The sequence below is a fragment of the Ascaphus truei genome, chromosome 3 (genome assembly GCF_040206685.1).
Source record: "Ascaphus truei isolate aAscTru1 chromosome 3, aAscTru1.hap1, whole genome shotgun sequence".
In the NCBI taxonomy this organism is placed as follows: Eukaryota; Metazoa; Chordata; class Amphibia; order Anura; family Ascaphidae; genus Ascaphus; species Ascaphus truei.
This window is the reverse complement of record NC_134485.1, coordinates 66,328,661-66,346,362: the sequence shown is the minus strand read 5'-3', so window position 1 is coordinate 66,346,362 and position 17,702 is coordinate 66,328,661. Positions and strand designations below refer to the sequence as shown.

The following is a 17,702-nucleotide window of genomic DNA, read 5'->3' as shown; positions in this document are numbered from 1 at the left end:
CCCGGTGTCGGCTCCTTGTGACCTTGGGCAAGTCACTTTATCTCCCTGTGCATCAGGCACCAAAAACATAGATTGTAAGCTCCACAGGGCAGGGACTTGTGCCTGCAAAATGTCTCTGTAAAGCGCTACGTAAAAAAAAATAAAAAAACTAGCAGCGCTATACAAGAACATGCTATTATTATTATAACTTTAGTCAAATTTGGGAAAAACCAAGTGAGACAATCAATTATTGGTAGTGCAGCCATCTCTGGGTTGCAATGGGTGGAATGTGGTCACCTTGTGTGATCACAATGAGAAATGCTTAATACATTGGGACACATTTCATTAGCCTGCTCTTTGCCATAGACACAAGTGAAGATTTCTGTGAGAAGGGATACTCCAATGAAAAAAGGTGTCTTCAATGTTCTGTGATCCTGTACCGTAGATACAGAAATTACTGTGGGGTTTAATGCAGGTTGCAGTACTGAACCTACAGAAAAACGACGCATTCTGTATGTCTACTTTTTTTTCACCCATTTTGAAAGAGTGATGAACGCCGGTGCCTTGTATGGAAATCAAGAAAGAGACTGAACTCAGAAATACAGAGGTAACGTAACAACGTCATTCTGGCTGCAAAAGTGGAGCAATAAAATAGCACCTGGTTAGCAAAGAGAACAAACTCCATTACTTTCAATTGCACTTCTTATTTTGATAAATCTAGTGCTATGTTTGTACCACTTTGCCCCAGTTTTGCTGCTGGGAATCGTTTGATACATAACCCACCTACATTACAAGCAATGCAAGTGCCAATGCCCTGACGGGCAGCCCACCACTGCAATGGAAGAATGGTGAAGCAAGAAGGGGCGCTGCTGGAAGTGGCAATATTTCACAAAAAACATGCACACAGTAATTCAATATAACCACTATCCAATGACAGATTTTTCAAAGATTCAGTAATCATTTTCTCTTCTTTTTTTCCCCCATAGTGTTTGGTACATGCACAGTATTATGGGATTTAGAAATACACTGGCTTCCTCTACAAAAGAACTTAACGTTTTCATTTTTTGGTGCTTCGTAGACACGAAGATAAAGTTACATGGAGCTGGCACCGTTGATTGGAAATGTTTCTTTTTTACAGCTTCAAAAAACGAGCCATCACCACTGGATCACTTTCAACAAACAATGGCTTCCAATACTGAGCATTGCGTACGCACCCAAATGATAATCCTTTGCACTAACACTGGCATTGAGCATGAAGTCTTTGCATCACGTAATGGGCTAATAATGATACTCTATATTATTATATGTAACCCTACATGATATGTGAGTAATCACTTGGTACTCACTGCTTAGTCACAGGCACGTCAGAGGCAGCACAAGGCTTAGCACACTGGCCAAGTCTCCAAACTCCCAATTTATCAAGGACAATCCTTGCTTTTTTTAAATCTAAACACAGATCTCCTTAAAGATATTTCCTTCTTGTTCCAATGCAAGTCAGTGAAAGTCTTAGAAAGCTCGTGCATTTTCTTCACAAATCTCACTGAAAGGAGTTTTCATATGTTGGCTGGTTTGCTGCTTAGTAATTGAGCTGTGACCTCTACTCTATCCAGGGGATGCCATGTCCTCTCCCCTCGCACCCCTCACCCCCTCTCATCCCTCACACTCCTCCCCCCTCGCACTCCTCCCCCCTAGCACATGAGATATTTAGGAAAGAGGTCTCACTGCCCTCTGTCTCTCTCCAGCATAACCCATATTTCAGGGTCTGGAGGGTGATAATGCCACCTTTAGGTGGGACCTGAGTAACGCATTGTTAAATCACTGCGTTAACTATAATGGGGGTCGGTGGCGTTGTTATATAGAACCAAGGCCGCAGACAGGGGGGGAGAGCTGAGACAAGTGTCCCGGGACCGGTAGCTGTGAGGAACCTGGATGGCCGGCGCTGGAACTTCGGTGTCCAGCTGCCGGGTCTATCGCTGCTGCTGCCATGTCCTGGGTCTCCCCAGCTGCTGCCTCTCTCTCCCGATGGTGCGCACCGGATGCTGTGTGCACACTGAAGTCAGGCCCAGCTTCCGGTATGCACCGGCGTGGAGAGAGGCGGCAGCAGCTGGGGAGAGCAAGGGCCCGGCAGCAAAGTGGTAATTGTATTTGTGGTGGTGGTGGGGGGGGGGGGAATTGTATTTGTGGGGGTAATTGTACTTGGGGAGGGGGTCGGGGCAATTGTATCTGGGGGTGGTGGTAATTATATTTGGGGGGGTAGTGGTGGTAATTGTATTTGGGGGGGTAGTGGTAATTGTACCCGCAAGGAGGGGTAGTGGTTATTGCATCTGGGTTGGGGTAATAGTGAGTGGTGTTTGTATCTGGGGGTGTGTAGTGGTGTTTGTATCTGGGGGTGTGTAGTGGTGTTTGTATCTGGGGGTGTGTAGTGGTGTTTGTATCTGGGGGTGTGTAGTGGTGTTTGTATCTGGGGGTGTGTAGTGGTGTTTGTATCTGGGGGTGTGTAGTGGTGTTTGTATCTGGGGGTGTGTAGTGGTGTTTGTATCTGGGGGTGTGTAGTGGTGTTTGTATCTGGGGGTGTGTAGTGGTGTTTGTATCTGGGGGTGTGTAGTGGTGTTTGTATCTGGGGGTGTGTAGTGGTGTTTGTATCTGGGGGGTGTAGTGGTGTTTGTATCTGGGGGTGTGTAGTGGTGTTTGCATCTGGGGGTGTGTAGTGGTGTTTGTATCTGGGGGGTGTAGTGGTGTTTGTATCTGGGGGTGTGTAGTGGTGTTTGCATCTGGGGGTGTGTAGTGGTGTCTGTATGTGGGGGATAATATTGTCTGTATTTGGCGGGTAGTGATGTCTGCATTGGGAGGGTGTATGGGTGGATGGTTGTGTGGCAGTGTGGGAGGGGGAATTGTATGGGTTTTAGGGGGAATTGTGTGTGTGGCCAGGAAAGGAGAGGGAATTTAGTTTGAGGGGGAGGTTTGAGGGAGTGGGTTTGAGGGAGAGGGGGTAATTGAGTGAAAGCAGAGGGGGGGGGAGAGAGAAGAGATGAGGTGTAAGAGGGGGAGGCGAGAGTGAGGAAGAGTGAGGGGAAAAGAGAGAGGAGGGAGAGAAATACACGTATGAAAGGGGAAGGCTCACAAGGCTGCTGACACAGGGGGCAGGTCATCAACATGTGGGGGGCAAGGCGCCGACACAGGGGGGGTTCGGGGCCCCAGTCGAAGTTCTAGTCCTGGGCCCCAGGGACTCTGTCGGCGGCCCTGCAGGGAACACCTCTTTTGCATATGTAACCCCTGTGTGATGAGCTCCACCCACTCACACTGCCCCCTGGCTGGTTTCTGCCCAATATGCTCTGGACATGTAACTGTATGGACATGAGAGCAGCCAGTAATAACGGCCATGGAAGATGGGGACTAAGAAGGGGATGAGTCTTTAAAAGGGGGAGCATTTTGATATCAGATCTGCGTGGACCCGAGTTCTAACAGGTTGGGTCGAGGTTTGCAGAGTGTGAACGTGTGCACGTGACAGAAGGAGCAGAGTTACAGTCTGGATGTGATCGAGAGTTCGGGTGTTGTCAGAGGGGACCCTCAACAGCTACAAAGCACAGCGGCACCGAAGCACTGTTTTTCGATGTACAGACCTGCAACAGTTAGCACAAAAAAAGAGCTCCCACAGTGTGTCGGCAACATCACAAAGCCAATACACCCAGGATTGGGGGGCTAAAGCACCACTGTCACTGACTCACACCTGCGAAGCGTTATTGGGAACTAGATTATCATTGTAAGTTGCCCAAGTTATTAAGGGTACAGTAAACCCTTTGTACCATTCGTATACTGTGTCTGCCTTCTTCCCACCGTCTGACCGTAGGCATGTGTGGCCCAGTAAGTTATCCATAGGGACTCAGGCCCCCGCCTCAGCAATAGTCATAAGTCTAAGAGCTAAAAGTAGAGAGGTTACACATATTATTAGCACTAATGTCTGTTATACTAATGCAAGGCCTGTTATGTCTGAAAAACAGCACTTAAAACTGTGTTAGTGAGCTTTGAAGATACCCGTTAGCACGATACATTAACTTAAGTTAATCAATCAGCGGCGCCTCCTTAAGCCTGATTAAGTCAATAACAGTGCAATGTATATCTGGGCCATAGTGCTTCTAGATTTTGACCCCTTAGGTCGAATACACGACACATCCCATGCTACTGACTATATCATAGCATTTAGCATTCACCACCACTTATATTTACCTCTGGCAGCTACTAGCCTCACGGGACTTATTGCCCTATCAGCACTACAGGTCGCTGCTCTAGTATTTTAATATATTTTCATTTCCCCCTTCTCATTCTTTTACATGGTCGATTAAACGTTATATTGTAATTATAGAGGTTTTTACTCTGCATGCATCACTATGGGATCCTGTTGTATCTAATAATGCGCAGCCCTTATATACTGAACCCTTTCTCACTGTCTAGTTACATTACAGTAAAATACCCCCACCCACTCCCTTTGGTCACAGTCTTCTTACTGTACCTGAGAAGGACCTTTAAACCAACAGCCTAGATCTCTAACTATGGTCAATTGAATGATTCAGAATTACTAGTTACTTGGATTCTTATTCCCCTCTAACACAATAACAAGAATCAGTCTAACAAATAGACCTTGTCAATTCTGCTTTGTTGATTTTGTGCAGTGTCCGTTCTTGCCGCCCTCTAACCAACTGGAAGATCATTCCCTATAGATGTTTGGCTTCCAGTGTTTGAAAGCCAATGAGCAATTAGGGTCGGCAATAATACCTTTTTTTATCAGGTCATCAACAATGGGGTTTTTTTCTTCTTCCAGTTCTCAGAACCGAAGAAGTTGGTAATGTTTGTGCTTGACAGCAATCAGGTAGAAAGTCATGCTTTACAGCAGGGGTGGGGAACCTTTTTTCTGCTAAGGGCCATTTGGATATTTATAACATCATTCGCGGGCCATACAAAATTATCAACTTAAAAATTAGCCTGCTATATTTGGTCAAACATTTAATTAACTCACCCCTAATGTGATGGCTGGAACTGCTTCTCTTTGGTGAGGCGTGTGATGTTAGCTGGTATTGATGATGTTGCTACTCGCAACTGGATTTCCAGGTTTTTGACTGACTGACACTTGGGTGACTGACTGACTGACACTTGGGTGACTGACTGACACTTGGGTGACTGACTGACTGACACTTGGGTGGTGGGACACTATGACTGACTGTGGGTTGGTGTCTGTATACACACACACACACACACAGAGAAATCAGAGCCTCTCACGCATACACTCACTCACTCTCTCACTCACTTTCAGACACTCTCTAAACAAGAATGACAATCAGCTGCAAGAAGTGGCAATTTGAGATGCATGAAGGACAGTCTGACAGCTTAGATCACACTGAGTCATTTTATGGGGCACAGATCATTGGGTGGGGGGAGGGGGGTGTCTGCAAAAGTTAATCATACAACATGTATTGAAGTCAAGGAGACCAATGATGCTGGGATTAGGTGTCACTCAGTGACTGAGTGACAGGCCTGGTGGTGTCCCAGGGCCCTCCTGCCCTTCCCCTGTCAGGGCCCTGCATAGCTCCCTCTCATCTTACACTGCGGCACTGCGGAGCAGGTGCCCTCCTCCGCAGCTGCTGCCTGGTGTGGGGAGGAGGAGAGACGGTAGTGAGGTATCTCTCCCTCTGCAGACTCGTTCTTCCATTCCCCAAGCCACTTATACCCCCTCCCCCAAGCCCCACTCCTCTTATACCCCCTCCCCCCCCATCCTCCAAGCCCCACTCCTCTTATACCCCCTCCCCCCCCATCCCCCAAGCCCCACTCCTCTTATACCCCCCCAGAGCGCTGCTTACCTGCGCCGCCCTGGTGATACTCAGGTCCTTCATCACCTCAGGCGGCTGCTGCTGCTCTGGACTTGGACGTGCGCTGGGGGGGAGGGGGAGGAATCGGAGCGGGGGGGGGGAAATCGGAGCGGGGGGGGAATCGGAGCAGGGGGGGGAAATCGGAGCAGGGGGGGGGGAAACCAGAGCGCGGGGGGGGAAATCGGAGCGGGGGGGGGGAAATCGGAGCGGGGGGGGGGAAATCGGAGCAGGGGGGGGGGGGAATCGGAGCAAGGGGAAAGCAAGGGAGGCATGGAGCAGACTTACCACTTGCTTAGGGTGACCAGATTTTCAAAATGAAAGACCGGGAAACATTAAAAAAAAAATTATAAAACAAATTACATCACGTGATGCACCCTGTTGCCATGACAACGAGACACTAACGGCAGGCGGTGACATGTTGCCATGACAATGTGGCATCACGTGATGCCTCGGCGCCATAATACGTCTCATTGTCATGTCAACTTGATGCCGCGTGACGTAATGGAGCGTCTCGTTATGGCAATGTGCATTACGTGACTTCGCGCAGCCATGTTGATGGAATTTGGAGGGGCGGATACAGCCACACACAGTGACAGTGACACACACACACAGTGACAGTGACACACACACACACACACACACACACACAGTGACACACACACACAGAGTGACACACACACACAGTGACAGTGACACACACACACACACACACATACACGAGGGCCGGACCAAATGATTTTGCGGGCCTTATACGCGGGCCGGACGTTCCCCACCCCTGCTTTAGAGTCAACAGATTTATAAGTTAGTAGTGTAAATGTTTTGGTCCCTAAGGGGACAAACTACATAAAATTGATTATTTGAATGAATAAATACAAATATCTATAAAACATTTGAATGTGTATCAAGCTTGTTTTTGCTGCTAAATAGGCGCAAAAAGTGCCATTCTGAATAGATGTAATTTTGAATCAATGTGCATTATTTTTCGTTGTGTAGGTGTCCCTTGCTATTTAGGGTGTATCGTTACAAGTCGTGACAGGGCTGGCACGATCAATGCTACAGCACGTACATTTGCACAGGGTGGCAGTTTCTGGGGGCGTAAAAAATCCCTGGTCGAGTAAAAACATAAGAACATATTCGTATAGTGGCGTAAGAGCGGGGGAGAGGCGTGTTGTGTACTTCAGTGTACATACTATATGCTACCATGGTGATGTCGCGATGACACCATCATGTTAGGCAATGTTGCATATACACTGATGTTACCGCGCATGCGTCACGTAGGCGATCAGCGGGATCATGGGATTGGTATTCAGAGCACTTGTGGGTGAGTGTAGAGGGTATTTAAAGTGTTTTTTTTTTACATTTTTGTTTTCTAAAGCCCTCACCTTGACAAGGTCCGTATTATTCCACTGAAACGTTGGTATTTCATGGGTATAATAAAACGTAGTGATCTTTCTAAGAGGCGTTTTGTCCGCTCTGGAGGGCGGAGTTGGTTTAGTTTGTTCCATTTGCGCGGTTGATTATCTCAGGGGTTGTCTCAGTTAATGTTCCTTTACATCGGGGTTTGGAAGGTTTCTGCGGGGCTGGCGGTCCAGGGCTAGTTTAAGGACATTAAATAGCCGGTTGCTGGCAGCTGGTTGAGGGGTAAGTGCGGGGTAACCTTGCCAAGCGGAGCTCGGTGATGCCATGGTAATGTCTGGTGGTGGTAAAGATTGGCAAGTGGGCAGGGCGCATTGTACTTTGGGTACCTGGGGCCCATCTCGCAGCTGAAGATGAGTCGGCTGAGTGGCTGGGACTGTGCGAGGTCTGGCTTGAGAGGTTTGCGGGCCATGGTTTGAGCTCCACTGGCCTTACCTGTGGCAGGGTTAGCACTCCTGTGTTACTGTATTTAAACAAATGTTGTGGGCAACAGGAGACCTTTGTGTCTGTGCTTTATTTGCGGCTATGTTTCGGGCGAAGGGGTCCGGTAAGCAGCATTGCAGGTTCTGAGGTCATGGATTAGAGCAGCCTGTCCCACTAACATGGGTCTATTCACTAGACAAGTAGACATACCAACATATTACAACTGGGCATGCTACAGAATACTCAATACATAGTTTATGCATTATTCCCTTCACTTTTCTGTACTAACTGAGTCACTCAGCGAATTTGAAATTGCAATGATGATGTCTGAGTTCAAACACAGCTCTTTAAGAATCCATAATAATGGACATGTTTAATGGGGCCTTACATATGTAATTACACATAACTATAAATAGAAAACAGTAAACGACAGGAGGATTTCACGATGAGGTATGTAATTGGGATGAAATAGTTAAGTAAAGGTAATATAACAATAATTTTAACTTCAATATTTCATAACTTGCAAATAGTGGCAGTGAATGTAACAAAACATGAATTCACAAAGAGGACACATTTCCCAAACCTGATCTGTAGTTCATTTCATAAAACAAGAACATATTTTCCCAGGTATTTTTTTAAATTCCGCATGCAATGTAAACGCGAAAACCTATAATCCTACCGCGCATAAGTTGATGGATCACGTCTTTAAGTGAGCAAAACGTGACGCCAATTTTGGATTGCAATTGATCTGATTTGCAAATTGTTTGCCTTTGCTTTACGCAACATAGTCTGAATATTCCACAAAGACACAGCAATAAGAAGTGTCACAAGATTATTTAATATGATCAGTAGCGGCTAATTGCGCCGCGATTTGTCAAAAGCTGCCACTGACTTGAATGGCAATTTTTGGGCGCCTGCTCTGCTCTGTGTGTTGCTGAATAAGACTCTAAAAGTCTTCCCAAAAAATAAGCGTTTCAATTAAAGTGATACAGAAATCATTTCTCACTGTATGTCAATGTACAGTACCTGTGCCTGTGCAAAGTACAGGCAAATCCTTGAGGAAAACCTGTTTGAGTCAGCCAAGAGTCTGAAACTGGGGAGGAAAGTCACATTTCAGCAGGACAATGGCCCGAAGCACAAAGCCAAAGCCACACTGGAGTGGTTGAACAAGAAGAGAATGAATGTTCTTGAGTGGCCCAGTCAAAGTCCTGGCTTGAATCCAATCGAACATTTATGGTGAAACTAAGATTGCAGTCCATCGACGATCCCCAACAAACTTATCAGAACTGGATCAATTTTCCCGTGAAGAATGGGCAAAAACGTCACCACCCTACTGTGCAAAGCTACGGTGTTAGAGACCTGTCCAAAAAGACTCATAGCAGTATTTGCTGCAAAAGGTGCTTCTACCAAGTACTGACTTAAGGGACTGAATTTTTCTCTGTTCTGGCCGCGCATGCGCGATCGGTGCTCGCTGGCCGCTTGTGCACATGCGCGATCGACACTTGATAGGCGGGCAAACTCCGATCGCACATCCACACAAGTGGTCAGCACGTGCAAATTGCGCATAAGCGGGCCGCAAATGCCGATTGCGCACGCATGGCCGGCAAGCGCTCATCGCGCATGCGCGGTTGACGCTCGCCATTTGCGCATGTGCAGCCATCGCTTGACTTTCGCAGATGCACACTCAGTGCTCGCGACGGCGCATGCGCAACATTTGTCTTGGGTTTTTGCCGGGACAAATAGGGTCAACCCTATCTTTAAAGGGACAGACCCCCCTTGGACCAAAGTTTTAGCAACGGCAGTAACAGGTTTAAGAGGTTAAGCCTGGGTGATTAATGCTTTTTATCAAAATCCCACAGCTACAAGTATTTATAAATAATTTTTTTAATTCATTTGTAAACTCTGTGAGCTGAGACTTTGGAGCAGCTCTATTTCCTCTTGTATGATGTCCCTTATCGTTACTGGCTCTCTGATAAGGACAGTCACTCCTCCATTCAGAGGAAAAGTGCTTAAATTCTTTAAAAAATAAATAAAAGCAAACAACTCTTTGCTGTAAGCAGGGTTACATTTGTTGAAGAGAAAAAATAGATTCTGTACAAAAGCTGTAGTGTTTGAGAGTTACAATGTTGAATTTTGAAGATTCGTGACTCCTGTCAAAGTATTGAAAACATTGCACCATGAATAATAATATTCCCCATTCGTTGAAGGTAGGCCTCCAATAGTTGGTGTAAAATATCCTTTTATCATTGTAAACCCTCTCAGAAAAGCTCAGTTCTTTATGACACATTTCCCAATCCAGAAAACCTATGTTAGTAGAGGGCAGATAATCTGCTATAATCTGTGGTTGCATTACGTGTGCTGACCACTTTAGTGGGATTGGAAAATTACATGTGAATAACAGCACATGCTGTAAGATTGTGTCCACTCCTCTACCTGCTCCTATGGATTTAAGAGGAACTAGGTTTAACAAATCTAAATCCTCCAAAATATTTAACATCCTTTATTTCTGTTTTCCTGTGAAACTCTCTCTAGAAATAATGTAATCACAAAGGCTGGAAATTAATTACTATTTGGTCACACTGAATTTGAGTGTGCCTGGCCTATTGGAAGCCATCACATGCGGTTTACTAGACTTTAATGAAGGCTCTTGGCAATCAACATTATTCAATTAATGTCATTTTGTGGCTCAGAATCGTGGTCATCTTGATTTGTTGACCCTTAAATCTGTGTATAACCAACGTCCTAAGGGGTGAACAACACCAAAGGTTCTTTAGAACAATGATGTAACTATTGCAATAGAATATAGTGGGTGCACAATTTACTAGATGTCACCACCAAACTATGTGTCTCACGCATCCCCCTAATCTCTAACTCTCTCACCATCCCACCGCCTCTATAACTCTCACTCTTCATCCCTCCTCTTTAACGATCTTACTCTTCCCCCTCCTCTTTAACATTCACACTCAATTCCCCCTCCTCTCTTACTCAATTCCTCTCTTACTCAATTCCCACTCCTCTCTTACTCAATTCCTCTCTTACTCAATTTCCTCTCCTCTCTTACTCAATTCCTCTCTTACTCAATTCCCCCTCCTCTCTTACTCAATTCCCCTTCCTCTCTTACTCAAGTCCCCCTCCTCTCTTACTCAATTCCTCTCTTACTCAATTCCCCCTCCTCTCTTACTCAATTGCCCCTCCTCTCTTGCTCTATTTCCCCTCCTCTCACACTCAGTTTCCCTGTCCTCTCACACTCAATCCCCCCATTCCTCTCACACTCAATCCCCCTTCCTCTCACACTCAACCCCCCTCCCCTCCTCACACTCAATCTCCCTCTCTTTTACTCAATCCCCCCTGCTCATGTTCCCCCCTGCTCTTGGTCCCCGCTGCTTTGCAGGCTTTTGCTGTAGTGTAGTTACACCCCTGTTGATGCGTCTCCTCGTTCTGCATAACGCCTGTTATGCTCTGTCACTATGAGCCCTTTTTCAGTCCCTGGCCGACTCAACACTGTTAAGGGATTCATGTCCCGCTTCTCTATCTTAACGGCCAGTTCGAGGCAGACTGGTACTGAGGACAATATGGACTTGCCTGGTGAGCGGATCCTGTCACACCCTGGACTCCCTCTCATAGGGACCTCTGTAGTTATTTCCCTACTCTGCTGTGAACTACTCTGTTCAACTCAGTGGGTACTCTCTGAAGGGACACTTGCCCTAACTACAACATAATAAACAGGGACAGATCCTTCTTACCTACTTCTATATACATATGCAGTAGGAACATATCTACACTATATCAGTAAGGCTCCTCCACTGTTACTCCTCCAGGAACTCGAGTTATAGAATCTTCTCCTCAGTACATATATTGTACTGGTGGTGTCACTATTACCAGGCAGAAAGTGGGCATGGCTTAGTTTCTGCCAATGTTACCCAGTACCATGTGAGGGGAGGGGGCGTTACACAGTATGAACCCACACATTTAACCCTCTAAGGCTGTTAACCCCTCACACTAACTAGTAGGTACTAAAGGGGGGCTACATAGGCAAAAAAAGAAAACTCACATTTACTGTAGCATAGTTGTTTCACAGGTATCCAGAAGCAACTTTTCGGGCTGCAATAGCCCTTTCTCCAGCACAGAGCACATTGCTCTATTTCACTTAATTTTGTGTATGAAAGGAAATTCTTGTAACAGAATATCCTACACATGCAAGTAAATCTCATTGGCCTGCAACACCATCAAAATAAAGTTAATGATTAATTAAAGATGATAAGAACGCTTGTTTACACGCTGCAGCAACAAAAAATTGCCTTTAATCAAAATCCCACACCTACAAGTATTTATAAATATTTTTTTTTAATTCATTTGTAGTAGACTTTGGAGCAGTTCTATTTCCTCTTGTATGATGTCCCTTATCGTTACTGGCTTTCTGATAAGGACAGTCACTCCTCCATTCAGAGGAAAAGTGCTTAATTTCTTTAAAAAAAAATAAAAGCAGACAACTCTTTGCTGTAAGCAGGGTTACATTTGTTGAAGAGAAAAAATAGTTTATTCAATTCTGTACAAAAGCTGTAGTGTTTGAGAGTTACAATGTTGAATTTTGAAGATTCGTGACTCCTGTCAAAGTATTGAAAACATTGCACCATGAATAATAATATTCCCCATTCGTTGAAGGTAGGCCTCCAATAGTTGGTGTAAAATATCCTTTTATCATTGTAAACCCTCTCAGAAAAGATCAGTTCTTTATGACACATTTTCCAATCCAGAAAACCTGTGTTAGTAGAGGGCAGATAATCTGCTATAATCTGTGGTTGCATTACGTGTGCTGACCACTATAGTGGGATTGGAAAATTACATGTGAATAACAGCACATGCTGTAAGATTGTGTCCACTCCTCTACCTGCTCCTATGGATTTAAGAGGAACTAGGTTTAACAAATCTAAATCCTCCAAAATATTTAACGTCCTTTATTTCTGTTTGCCTGTGAAACTCTCTCTAGAAATAATGTAATCACAAAGGCTGGAAATTAATTACTATTTGGTCACACTGAATTTGAGTGTGCCTGGCCTATTGGAAGCCATCACATGCGGTTTACTAGACTTTAATGAAGGCTCTTGGCAATCAACATTATTCAATTAATGTCATTTTGTGGCTCAGAATCGTGGTCATCTTGATTTGTTGACCCTTAAATCTGTGTATAACCAAAGTCCCAGGGGGTGAACAACACCAAAGGATCTTTAGAACAATGATGTAACTATTGCAATAGAATATAGTGGGTGCACAATTTACTGGATGTCACCACCAAACTATGTGTCTCACGCATCCCCCTAATCTCTAACTCTCTCACCATCCCACCGCCTCTATAACTCTCACTCTTCATCCCTCCTCTTTAACGCTCTCACTCTTCCCCCTCCTCTTTAACATTCACACTCAATTCCCCCTCCTCTCTTACTCAATTCCTCTCTTACTCAATTCCCCCTCCTCTCTTACTCAATTCCCGTTCCTCTCTTACTCAATTCCCCCTCCTCTCTTACTCAATTCCCCCTCCTCTCTTGCTCAATTTCCCCTCCTCTCACACTCAGTTTCCCTGTCCTCTCACACTCAATCCCCCCATTCCTCTCACACTCAATCCCCCTTCCTCTCACACTCAATCCCCCTCCCCTCCTCACACTCAATCTCCCTCTCTTTTACTCAATTCTCCCTGCTCATGTTCCCCCCTGCTCTTGGTCCCCGCTGCTTTGCAGGGTTTTGCTGTAGTGTAGTTACACCCCTGTTGATGCGTCTCCTCGTTCTGCATAACGCCTGTTATGCTCTGTCACTATGAGCCCCTTTTCAGTCCCTGGCCGACTCAACACTGTTAAGGGATTCTTGTCCCGCTTCTCTATCTTAACGGCCAGTTCGAGGCAGACTGGTACTGAGGACAATATGGACTTGCCTGGTGAGCGGGTCCTGTCACACCCTGGACTCCCTCTCATAGGGACCTCTGTAGTTATTTCCCTACTCTGCTGTGAACTACTCTGTTCAACTCAGTGGGTACTCTCTGAAGGGACACTTGCCCTAACTACAACATAATAAACAGGGACAGATCCTTCTTACCTACTTCTATATACATATGCAGTAGGAACATATCTACACTATATCAGTAAGGCTCCTCCACTGTTACTCCTCCAGGAACTCGAGTTATAGAATCTTCTCCTCAGTACATATATTGTACTGGTGGTGTCACTATTACCAGGCAGAAAGTGGGCATGGCTTAGTTTCTGCCAATGTTACCCAGTACCATGTGAGGGGAGGGGGCGTTACACAGTATGAACCCACACATTTAACCCTCTAAGGCTGTTAACCCCTCACACTAACTAGTAGTTACTAAAGGGGGGCTACATAGGCAAAAAAAGAAAACTCACATTTACTGTAGCATAGTTGTTTCACAGGTATCCAGAAGCAACTTTTCGGGCTGCAATAGCCCTTTCTCCAGCACAGAGCACATTGCTCTATTTCACTTAATTTTGTGTATGAAAGGAAATTCTTGTAACAGAATATCCTACACATGCAAGTAAATCTCATTGGCCTGCAACACCATCAAAATAAAGTTAATGATTAATTAAAGATGATAAGAACACTTGTTTACACGCTGCAGCAACAAAAAATGTGAGGAGACAACGCTCAGATTACATTCACCAAAAACAAATGCCTTAGGCACGTTCTATAGTGCTGGGCGTGTGCTACGTCGTGCGCGCGGATTTTTAGTTGTCTGACGTTAGTCAACCTTTCTGCGCGCACGGCAGGGAGAGGGGAACCGACAGACAGCGGCGAAGATGAAGAAATTCATCTTTTCGTGCCGCTGCCTGCGCTCAAATGTACGTATGTGTCTGTATGTATGTATGCGTGTATGCGTGTTTGTATGGATGGATGTGTGTGTGTGGGGGGGGGGTAAATAAATGCACACACAAAAAAAAAAAATTATTAAACTTTTTTTTTAATTTAAAAAAATCTTACTTACACTCCCCTTACACTTACACAACATATACACACACATACACGCACATACACTTAAATGCAGCTCCCGGCTCTATATACACGGAAAGCATGCGGCACGTGCACGCGCGTTCGCATAGGAACGCACGGCCGCATGCTGTATAGAAGGACCCTTAGTGGGTAAAGCAAAAGAGGGCGTTATCAGCTTCTTGTAGATATAAAGGTGTGTGGTTAATTTGATACACTGTGTTTGACAGAGGATAAGCACTGGATGACACTCACTATAACTTCCTACTTCTGTAACATCTTTAGCTTTATATGCTCTTTTACGGCCCTTTGGGTCTTTTTTTTACCTTACTGCAAATCTATCACGATTCCCTCTCATGGGAAAGTTCGGTGTGAGATAGTGCTCAAACCACATCTGTGCTCTGAACAAACTTTCCAAGCCTGTAAGTCCTTTAGTGTCCGGATTGTCTAATGTTATCCATAGAATAAAGTATGCGTGGAAAGATGGTGGAGCACTGCAAAAAATAGGGCTGGAGGCAGATCAGTGAAAAATAAAAATGCTTTAATGGAAATGCATGGTAGCAAAAGCTACATTAAAAGGGTCCTCTAACGCGTTTCGCGCTTTAGTAGCGCTTTATCAAAGACCATAGGGTATTTGCAGGGCTCCAGCTTATGGTTCAGGATACCATCCCTCTATATAGTGATTGCACTGGGAGTCCCTTCATATAAGGGCTTCCATGTGATTTCATTTTGAGGGTGGTTACACTTTTTCTGTCCATGTTGGGCTTTATATGGTGAGCTATATACCCTGTCACATATATATTTTTGCATTGACCTACTATACCCCGGACTCCTAGGCTATATTGCCATCATTGTACAATCCTGGATTTAGAAGCACCATACAGAGATTCATTTCTCATCCTTTGATCCATAGAATAAAGTCCATGTGTCTGTGTGCTAGGGAGGAATAAGCCGCTAACAGTATCCCACGGGTGTCCGCAGTATGCAGCGCAAAAGAACAGCCTCCCTGTAGCATATATATACAGTATTAAGTCAATGAATGAGAGGGGCAACTATTATCCGGGCTAATGCCCATTACAGTAGAAGGATCCAATTGTGGAAAAAGCGAAGCACAGAAAACAAAAACGGGGGCTCTGCACAAACCTTGCTGATTAAAAACAATTTATTGACAGCAGGGTGACAGCATGGAAAGCGGCATAAGGGGGTACCTCTGATGCGTTTCACACCCATGGCGCCATGAGCACGAAATGCATCAGAGGTACGCCTTATGTCACCCTCCATGTTGTCACCCTTCTTTCAATAAACACGTAGGTTCGTTTTTTTACCTGTTAGTATCAATATGAGCTAAATCAATTCTTTTATATGAGAGTTGCCCTTTTTGATCTTTATTTTTCTACCAGTCTTGTTTTTGCTCCCGCTCTCCCTCGCATGGGAACCTGAAACCCGCACTCATTTAAAGATGGCTTCAAATCATATTGAATAGAGGCCTTAGCGTTCCGGCTTGTGTACTCTTTCCATTAATGCTGTTAAAGTGTTTCCACAACTCCCCCATTTTTCTTCAATTAAGGTTCTCAGATTTCCCACCTTCAGCTTCAAATAGTGGTTCTCAACCCTCTCCCACCAGCCCCACCAAATGTTAGGAATACGCGATGCACTTACACACACAAGCGTCTTGTATGCAAATAGTCTATTGTCCATTGCGCCAAATAGCGACCCTCACTTAGGGCCTTGTGAGAGGTTTGGCAATCACTGCTCTTGAACATCAATGAGAAGGGTCTAAAATTGTGTTATTGTTCAATAAAAACACAATTGTTCAATATTGTTCAGAACAAAAAATATATGAGGAGGGATGAAAAGGGGGAAAAAATGCGTGACGGGGATGTGGGGGTGACGCAAGTTACAATGTAAGCAGATCAGTTTACATTGATATTATATACTGTACAATGGTTTGTGAATTCAATAAAAATGTTGTGTACTGTATATATTTCTCTTTTAGTATATGTATCTCTTATATTAGTGTTCTCAAACTTTTTCTTAGGACCCTGAGCCAGTCCAGCTCTTGAAGACAAACACAACAGAGTATACATATTTTATTTTAATTTTAATATATATATATATATATATATATATATATTTATATATATATATATATTTATTTATAAAATGTTTTACCAGGAAGTAATCCATTGAGAGTTATCTCTCGTTTTCAAGTCATAGGTGATTCCTAAAACCTTGTGGTGGTCCCCAAAGATGGGTTTGAGTCATTACCTTCCACTACTTTAAGATACTAGTATTTTAAAGGTGTATTTTACAGAATTACATATAAATGTGTCACTGGTTGGTTGTGATTTTCACAGATCTAGTTTTCCAATACTTTTTGTTGCTACGGTGGTAGACATTCAGGTTCCCAGTCAGATGATACAGTCTTGTACACTAGAGCTCCAATGTTGACAAATTCCAAGAACAGAACTCACATTTACACAACCAACACCCAGAACCACTCCCATGAGTGACATACGTTATAATTCACCTACCTGGGAGGCTCTTAAACTTACATACTGTCCTTGTTCATGGACCTTATATAGTAACTCTGCTTCAAGAGGGATAATTCTGGTTAAATCTATTTCCCAGAAGAAAGAATGAGTCCATGTATTGTAACCAATATGACAAAGTCCAAGCAATGCTATCCCAAAATATTTCCAAATTGTTTTTCTCATAGATAGTAGGCAGCACTTTAGGCAAACAGGTAAATCTTGTCTTGCGGTATCACATCCACCAGTCAACTACTCTCATTCCAGAACTTCATAGATCTTATCGCTTCTTCTGATTGGTTCTTCGGGAACCATGTTCTCTCATATGGTCTATGAGGAAATAGCACTTTTGGCTAATTTTTCACTTATTGGGTCCAATTAAAATAGCTGAACCAGAAGATGAAGAGGTGTCATCCATTCTCTCTTTAAGTGCACACATCACACAACTTGCATGTCTGGTCTCAGACTTTAACCCCCTACAAGGCTCAGTAGTAGCTCTAACAAC

The 17,702-nt window shown here is 44.4% G+C and overlaps 1 protein-coding gene and 1 long non-coding RNA gene across 4 annotated transcripts in view; one reads left to right on the top strand and one right to left on the bottom strand.

Annotated features, from left to right (window-relative positions):
• The window catches only part of LOC142491535 (uncharacterized), a 258,875-nt gene that overhangs the window by 1,883 nt on the left and 239,290 nt on the right, over positions 1 to 17,702 (top strand). The window lies entirely within an intron of this gene.
• SLC6A4 (solute carrier family 6 member 4) overlaps positions 1 to 17,702 on the bottom strand; it is a 122,545-nt gene that overhangs the window by 58,201 nt on the left and 46,642 nt on the right. The gene's annotated exons all lie outside the window — the stretch shown is intronic.